Here is a 9,216-nt window from a genome sequence, read left to right as displayed (position 1 = left end):
GGATCCGTCCCCCTGTCGGGGAGCAACGGGGCTGCCGGCCCTGCCCCAGGGACAATCCCCGGCCGGATCCGTCCCCCTGTCAGGGAGCGACGGGGCTGCCGGCCCTGCCCCAGGGACGATCCCCAGCCGGATCCGTCCCCCTGTCGGGGGGCGATGGGGCTGCCGGCCCTGCCCCAGGGACGATCCCCAGCCGGATCCATCCCCCTGTCAGGGAGCGACAGGGCTGCCGGCCCTGCCCAGGTCAATTCCCCAGCCCAGCAGCCCCTTTGGCATCAGGCAGTTTCTCCCACCTCAGCCTGCACGGGTGTTTGTTCCTTGTCCCTGCCTCTCTCGCTTTCATCCCTCCGCATTCTGGCCTCTCCAATCACCTAAAGAACCTGGCTCCCTTCTCCTATCCCCCGTAGTCATCACTTAACGGCGCTGAATTATGCAGAGCTTGGCTAATAATCCATCCTATTAACTCCTTCCCTCCAGCATTTGTCCCCTTCTCTGCATTCCTCACCATTTGTCAGGCTGCAAGGGACTGAGCCCAGGTGCCCAGCCTGGGTCTCCCCAGTACCAGAGCCAGGGGCCGTCTCCTCTCCTTGTGCTGGGCCGCTGGCTGCAGCAAGAGCAGGTGAGGTGGTGAGGATTTGCCTATCTGGGAAAGGCCGCAGCTTCCCATCCCTGTGTCCACAGCGAGGCCCTGGCCTGGCCATCCTGCAGGGTCCCGGGGAGAGAGTGCAGACATTGGGCCCAGCGTGAGTGGGTGGCATGACATGCAGATGGGAGATGGCGCGTGTGCAGGTAGCCCGGGCTCCTTCCTTGTGTGGATCTACAGGCAGCTCCATAGCAGGAGGAAGGAGCTGGGGCCACCTCGCTCTGAGCAAGGCACCCTCTCCATGCCATGGTGCCTGGGCTTTCCAGCCTCACCGTTTCTCTAGCTGGGATGCCGCTCCCCAGAGAGGCAGCGCCTGGTGCATCTCACTACACCAGCTGCCCCTTACCAGTACCCCAAGCCCCGGGGACAGGAGGGAATCACTTCTCTAGGCAGGAGAGGCGCCGGTCAGGTGAGGGCTGACCCAGCGTGGGGCTGGCCGAGGATGTTCCTCTGGATCAGGGTGGGAACGAGCCGCAACATCAGCATTGGACACAGATAATTTCTAAGCTGGGGCATTCAGGAGAGCGGAGGAAGGGGGAAATCAACTGACCACTGCCCCTGTCCCGCTGTCTTTATGCAGGGCATGTGGGCCACGTACCTGCTACCCCCACCCTGCCATGCCTGGGGACGGAGTGCACCCTACCTGCCCACTGCCAGGTGGTTTCTACAGGCAATGTGCAGCTGCACTGCCATACACCATATCCAGCACCACAGCCACATCCTGCAGCTTTCACTGGCACAGTCCGAAGCAGAGTCATGGGTCCATGCCCATGTCATGGGCAACATGAAGTAATGGGTCCTCCCAAGGCCAGAGTGAACCCATTGGGGTTGGCCCTGCCCTCTCCCTGGGGAGCCTATTATGATGTGAACAGCCTGGGGAGGCTCCATAGGCACCAGAGTTCTCTCTGTCCCCCAGCTCTACAAACTCACCCCCACATTTCTCATCCCCCCGGTCCCTGCTTGCTCACCTGGCCTGGGGCCCACAAACCTGGCCAAGTCAGTACAGGAATGGGTCATAGCCAAGGGCAATTCAACTCGGTACATGAATGGAGAGAAAGGGGAGAGATCTCTACTCAGGCTGCGTGTCTGAACAGGAAAGCCCCTCCATTTAGTCCCAAGCATGTGGGGGGGTCCCTAAATCCTCCCCACCCCCAAGTGCAGCCCCAGGCAGTCCCCACGTCCTCCTCAGGGTCTGCCAATCCCCAGGGACTGGTGTTCTGGGGCACAAAGCTGCAGTCCCCCCATTTCACAGGGCGGTGGGGGCGGCAGGGGGCTCCTTGCAGAGTCATTAATATTCGCACAGCATACTCTGACCTACATTCTAGCGCCCAGGAGCGGGGAGCCAGCCATGGAGGGAGATACCGAAGGGACCAACCCTGAGTGGGCAGAGGAGACAGGGCAGGAAGGAGCCTGGCAAAGATGGGGACAAGTCAGGTAGTTCAGACCCAAGTCCTGCTAGCCCCCCCGCAGCCCTACCCTGCTCATTCAGATAGCAGCTGAGCTCCCCGTGCTCTGCTCCAGCTCCTCTGGTTAACCAAGGCCCTTCTGCGGCCCCAAGGCAGGGAATCAACCCTGGCTGTGCTGAATTCCCCAGCACTGGCCCCCGAGGGGACCAACATCATCCCAACCACGCAGGAAGCCCAGCGAGCACCCTGTGCCATGCACCCAGGGCCCCACACCTTGCTAGCTGGCTGTCTCCTGCTGTCCTGTGCACAGGTTTGATTCCTACTGGCATCATCTGTGCCCCATTCACCCTCCAGCCCAGGACCGGTGCTAGGGGTTTGAGAGCCCTAGGCGGATGGCAATTTCGCCGCCCCGCGCGTTGGTCCAGCGGCTCTGGTGGAGCTGTTGCAGTGGTGCCTGCAGAGGGTCCAGCGTTCCGCGGCTCCGGTGGAGCTGCCGCAGTGGTGCCTGCGGGAGGTCCACCGGAGCCACGTGAGGAGCCGACCGTCCGCAGGCAAGACTGCGGCAGCTCCACCGGAGCCGCAGACCAGTGGACCCTCCGCAGGCACCACTGCGACAGCTCCACCGGAGCCGCCTGCCGCCCCCTCCGGCAAAACGGCACCCACCATTTATTCTGGCACCCTAGGCGATTGCCTAGGCTGCCTAAATGGTAGCGCCGGCCCTGCTCCAGCCCCAGCCATGGCCTGCCCCAGGACACCAAACCCAGAGCCCCTTCAGTCCCCGGCCTGGCGATGGGGCACCCAGTCCCCGGCAAGCTTCCTCTGAGCATAGCCAGGGAACAACGGCAGCCTGGCTAACGAATCAGTAAACGAGCTGCCTGCCCCACTGGGCACAAGGGGCCCAGGAGTGCAGGCAGCGGAAGGTCCCACCCTCAAAATGGTGCCCCTGACAGAGGCGGCGGAAGGTCCCGCCCCTGAAATACCGCCGATGACCGTGGCGGCCGGAGGTTTGGCTGCTGTGGTCGCCGCCCCCAAAATGTCAGCACCCTAGGCCTGACAGAGCCTCTTTCACCTCGCCCCAGGAGCCTAGTTCCGCTGCCAAGGGCACTTCCTCAGCTCCTCATCGGCCATCTCCGGAGAGCCACAGGGTTGCAATGCTGGATCGGGGGCCTGTTGGGGCAGGGGCGTCCCAGCACCAGGGCCGGGCTCCCTGCATCCTAGTTCAGCAGAATGAACAGAGCACTGGGGCTAGAAATGGGTCATTGTGCTCCTGCCCCGCGCTGCCTGTGCCCCCCAGTCCTGACCCACAGTCCCCTTGCTATGCTAGTACTGCTCTCCCTGTCCTGCAGGTGCCCTGAAAATCGCTCCCCCAGGGCGTGTCCTGCTGGTCTTGGCCTCCGTCGCCTGCTGCCAGCCCTTTCCCCAGGGGGCCGGGGGCCCTGTTCAGCCAGCCGTGGTGGCACAGCCCAGTAAGGGGTGCTTTGGATTAATTGGGGAGCTGAGTGGGGGCAGGTATCTATGTCCTGATCTCTCTGGTGATGGCTGGCGAGCCTTGGGCCCTGCCTGGGACACCCCAGGTCTCAGCCTGCACTGCAGAGACCTGCTGATAATTAACGGGTGAGAATGAAAACCCGTTTGCTAATGTCTTTCCAAGCCAGGAGCGGAGAGGAGCCAGGGATGTAGCAGGGCTGCCCGCAGAGTGAGGCTGACGGGGTGGGCAGCCCAGAGCAGGCACTGGGTATGAACAGGCAGGGCATGTGGGGGAAAGAGAGCCTGGGAGATGGACCAGCCCTTTGCTCAGCCTCTGGCTACTTAAGGGGGGAGAATCCGAGTGACCCTGCCCATCCCCTCCCAACCAGGCCCTGGGTGACAAGGGGTCCAGTTCACACTGCTCACCTCAGAGAGGCAGCAGGGCTAGCAGAGGTAGGACATGACACAAGCCCCTGTCTGGAGCCAGGAAGCCTCTTCCCACTGTAGGGAAGTGGGGCCCCCTCTCCTGCCCGACACAATGAGCTGGAGGGACACGCACGCTTCCCCCAAAGATGCACAGCTCCCAGGCTGGGGGAAGCCAGGAGAGGGAAAGGCCTGGCCAGGGGCCTCTGTCCAGATGTTGTCAGTTACGGGCGATAAGATCTCTGCCTATTATTGCAAACAGAAGGGCTGGTGGGCCTGCAGGAGCGCAGCCCGGGCCCCAAGACGTGATGCTATCACTGCCCAGGAATGCAGGGCAGCCCCGAAAGCACCCCCAGCTCCCAGGAGACACCCCTCCCCTTCCCAAAGCTCCAGCAGCAGCCAGGGCCCTGGCAGGAGCACACAGATAGGGTAGCTATGGAGGCTACTGAGGTGCTCCAGAGGGCGAGCAGAGGGTGGGACTGGGAGATGGGGCCTGCTCCCCCCTCCCCTGGGGAGCAGAGAGGGGGCAATGGGCATGCTCCCCATCCCTCCCTTTACTTGGCGTCCAATCCAACACCCACTGAAGTCAGTAGGGGTCTCTCCAAAGGCTACATGGGACACTCAGGGACCCCCCAGGCCATGGTCAGGGTGAGAGGTGCCAGAGGGCCAGAGCACCTGCAGAAGCAGATCCAGGACTCGGCAGTGGCAGGGCAGATTGGATGAGCCAGTCCCAGGGAGCCCCTTCTCTCTGGAGGCTGGGGAATTGCATGCTATCCAGCACCACCACCACCCCCCGCAATCCCAGCTGCCTCCCGCCTTGGAGGGGTGTCGCTGACTGAACTCCGGGCCAATGCAGAGCCCTCCAGACAGCTCAGCACATGACCCACAGCAAGCCCCAGTTCCTGCCCACAGATGCCAGGCCAGGAACTGGAGGGACTTGGTCGCAGCCACTTAATCCTGTGAGCAGCGTTCAGCCACCAGGCAGCTCGGGAAATGTATTCAAGCTGCCCGACTGGTCACTGCGGTCCCATGGGAAGGTCTCCCCAGACTCCCCCCTTTGATCATTTGCCTTGCTCAGACACACGTGGCATCGTGTGAACTAGCTTGTTGGCAGGAATAGACACCTGAGGACAGACCTGCACCCACCCGGGTGGCCAGGCCCAGCTACCACCTGTGTGTTAGGTATCAACAAAGCCAAAACACACAAACGTTTGCCTCTGTGAAACACTAGCCCAGTTCCCATCCACAGCCCCCAGTGGGCACCGAGTCACAAAGGGTGGGAACGACTCTCTCCCAGTGGGATGTGGAAAAGTGGCAAATCACCCGCAGTCCATGCAAAGCCAGTCACCCTGAGCCACTTTCTCGACCGGGGCTCTGGGCAGCTTTCCTTGCCCAAGTCTCCTCCCGTTTGTACCCAAGACACGGAGCGCAAAGCCCACAGAATTACCCCACTGCAAGAGCTGTGCAGGTGAGATCAGAAGCAGGCCCTGGCCTCCAGCAGCACGTAACTGTGGCCGGGAGCAACGGATTGATTGTGCAAGCTCACTGCAGTCCTATGGGCTGAAGCAGCCAGGCAGGGATTGCAAGAGAACTGGAGACAATTTGACTCTAATCTCCAATCTGTCATTTAGCAGGGTGACTAAAGCATCCATGAATAGAAGAAATGGGGAACGTCTATAATATTGACGCACAGAGGCCGAGGGGCAGAACTAACCAGATCTTCCCTCACAAATCCAGACTGGCAAGCTCCCCGATTTCCCATCCAAACCAAAGCTGGAGCGGGCACCTCAGTGAAAGGTCTCGTTTCTGGAGACAGGCTGAGCTAACGTCACACAGAATGACAGCACCCTAGCCTGCAATTTGATCCCTCTGCAGTGCTGGGAAAGGGGCTGGGGGTGGTCACACTGGAAAACAAACATTCAGTCCTTGAAAACCCCTTTCCAGTTTAAGGGGCCCTGACCGCATCCTTCTCCCTGGCCAGGCCCCAGCTTTGTCCAACTGGGGTGATTGGCTTGTGATTTACGGCTCTGTCTAGCTGCGAGCCTCCGCCAGGCATGGGCCCCGAGCCAGAACATCCCAGCTGCAGCGCACACATACCCCTAGGGGTATTCCCGACTCCGTGGGGCACTGCTGCTCTGGCCCCAACAGGCCAGGCGTTCCCTGAGAAGCAGTTAAACGGCTCCTTGCAAAGTGCCAAGGTTCTCAGGGCTGCTGAGAGGGTCAGACCCCCCAGCACCCCTCTCCTGTGTTGTACAGAGCTAACACCCCCAAGAGATGAAGGGGGGAGCTCCCCACACTCCAATTCTAAAGCATGGGTGAGCCCGGCTTCACGCTGGCAGGGGGTTCAGCACAGCTGTCAGGAGCTGGGTACCTCCTTGGTAAACCTAAGCTAAGAGCATACAGATCCTGAAGCTGCATCGCCCCTGCCCAAATCCACCCCGGCCATTTGGGATCAGCAAAGCGCCCAGCGCACCTTTTGCAAGTGTTGAGGGTGTTAACTCAGGGCCCTGGCTACATTCCAACGCAGGTCTTTTCTGCCTCTGACATCCCCCTCTGCAGTGCCAAGTAGCCACGAGATTCTTCTTCACTTCCTGTCCTAGACAGATGTGTGGAGCGACAGCTGGGTTTCCACTCCCCATGCCTAGAGGTGGCTGCATTTCAGCAGTGGGTCAAGGGAGCAAACCCTGCATGCTAAGCGCTTCAGCGAAAGAGGAGCCACAATGTGTGCGATCATTGTGTGTTGGCGTAAGTCCTACACAATGGCCTCTGCTATGCTTGGAGGCTTAGAACCGGGCTCTGCCCTCCAGGAGACAGAGGCTGACATCTGGCAGACCAGACGCGGAGGGAGGAGTCCAGGGCAGGGTGCCAGGGGATGGCAGCTGGAGCAGGGCACAGGCCGATGCACTGCCTCCTCCTTTCACCAGAGTGCTGATGCTGGCCCACTCTCCCCCAGAGCGGGAGTACGACGCTGCCCCTGGGGAGAACACTGTGGCCTTTCACTGCCCTGCCTGCCTCGCCTTAACTCATTTCCTGTCTGACCCGAGCAATCTGCCCTCAGCCCAGCCTGCGCCAGTGGCACTTCGCAGGGAGAGAGGCCGCCGGGCACACAACGGGACACTGCTGGGGAGGGATAAGAGAGAGGCTGAGGGCTGGGCGAGGGACCCCATGCCAGGGAGAGGCAAGCCGGTCTCCATTCCTGGCCAGCAAGCACTGGGCCTGCACAGCCAGGGTTACTCCCTCCCCACCCAAGTGTTTGGGGGGGCTGAGGAAATGCCCCCACCCCGGAGGGCACCAGTGGGGAACCCTCTCTTCCCAACACAGCCCGCTGCTCCTCAGGAGCCTCCTTCCCCACTGGAGGGAGCTTTGGTGCAAAAGTCACCCTGGGATCTGAGGCTCCAGGATCGCTGGGGTCAATCTCACCATGCCTTGCGGCAACATGGATATCCCAGCACCCAGAGATTCCCCTCCAAAGAGCTCAGGGAGCCAGATGGGCAGGCACAGGAGACAGACAGCCCCTTTCTGGAAACGAGATTTCCCCCCATCCCAGCTCTGCAGATAAACTGTCAGCAAATCCATGCAATGCACACCCAGGCCAGAGCTTCCTGACAAACTCCTACTTGGTGGTCCTCACAGCCAGTTCCTCTTGTCCTGGCCACAGGAGACAAGCCAGTGGTCCGGGAGCCTGAAAACCAACAGCCTCCATTCCCCCTAGTTAAGAGAGGCTATAGGGAAAGCCAACACCTAGGGGACGCTCCATTCACCCTTTGCTAAAGCAGATGGGGATGTCTCCTCTGGGATGACCTGGAGTCTGCATGGGGTGCAGGAGAGCACTGCGGTGTGCCCAGCGGATCGAGGCAGGACTCAGGCTGGGTGTCTTTCCACTCGGGTCCAGTGATGAGCGCGCTCACTCCACACCAGCTCTGAATCCCACAAGCATCAGGAGCCACAGGGGTTGGCACAAGCCCCTTGGGGCCAGTCCCTGTGTGTGTGGGGACAGGGGGCTGCAGCTAGCTAGGAACACAGCCATTTAAAACTATCACCCACAGAAAGTGTAGGTCTAACGTCTAGAGAAAAGATTAGTCAGCATAGGTTCCTATGGCACTCACCTCACTGGGGCTCTGGGGCGCACACTGCAGGGGTGGCCAGGTGGCCAACCCAGACATCCACAGAGTGCCCGCCCCAGAAGCCAGGCTAACCCTGTGCCAGTCTCCAAACCAACCCTCCCCACTGTAAGCTCCCTGGGCGCAGGGACCATCTCTTTGCCCTGTGTCTGAACAGCACCTGGCACAATGGGGCCCTGCTCCATGATGGGGGCTCCCAGGCTCAACTGAAATACAAATAGTCACCTCCCCCAGTTTAGTCCCATAAGACAAACCCCCCAAAGCCAGGACTGGCATCTCACACAATGCAGTACCCTGGAGCTGGCCAGACACAGCCTGGTGATTCATCTCCCCTCCCAGTGCTTCCCCATTCCCTATTGCGGCTGGTCAGACTGGGGGACAACAGCCTGTTCGGCAGGTGTAGCCATGCGCTGACCATGCCGAGCACGGAGCAGGACAGAGCCCTCTGCCCATCCTGGCCACGCAGACAGTGCTGGGAGCAGCCAGTCCCTTCCGCCGAGGCAGAGCAGAGGGGAAGTTGCCCCATAGGGTGAGCATAGCACAGCCCCAGGCAGATACCCAGGGAGCCATGCTGGGCCAACCAGATGACATCTATAGGGCTTGGGGCCCCATTTGCTCTGGAAGGGAGCAGGGCACTTTTCCGGAGCTGGTGATTTTGAGGCTGGCCCAGGGCTCTGTCCATAGGGGAGTGAGGAAGAGCCATAGCCAACCTCTGCCAATGGGGAAGGCAGCAAGCAGGGGGAAGGGAGAGAGGGACCAGGCCCAGCCATGGAGCAGAGCAACCCGCTCCAGGATGGACATCAGCTGCTCTGGACAGCAGAGGAGGAAGCTGGCTTGGCTTTCACTGCAAACATCTGTCTGGGCACTCAAGACTCCAGCTGTGTGAACTCAGCTGGAGCTGGGCCTGTCCAGGGCTGTATTTCTTTGGTTCATTCTGCCCGCCATCGGCCCTGCCATGGCCACGTGTGTGAGGCCCGGGCAGATCCCTCTGGCTCACTGCATGTGAGTCAGGGACACACCCTCCCAGGCAGGGCCTTGCCAGGGACTCCACCATGGTCGTGACAACCAAGAGTGTTCCCTGGGCTTTGCCTCGTCCTGGTATTAGATGGTCCCAAGAGATGGGGCTCTCGTCCCTTCTGCATTGTCTCCTGCCACTCAG

Source organism: Gopherus evgoodei, chromosome 9, assembly GCF_007399415.2.
Source record: "Gopherus evgoodei ecotype Sinaloan lineage chromosome 9, rGopEvg1_v1.p, whole genome shotgun sequence".
Classification (NCBI taxonomy): Eukaryota; Metazoa; Chordata; order Testudines; family Testudinidae; genus Gopherus; species Gopherus evgoodei.
This window is presented reverse-complemented; position numbering follows the sequence as displayed.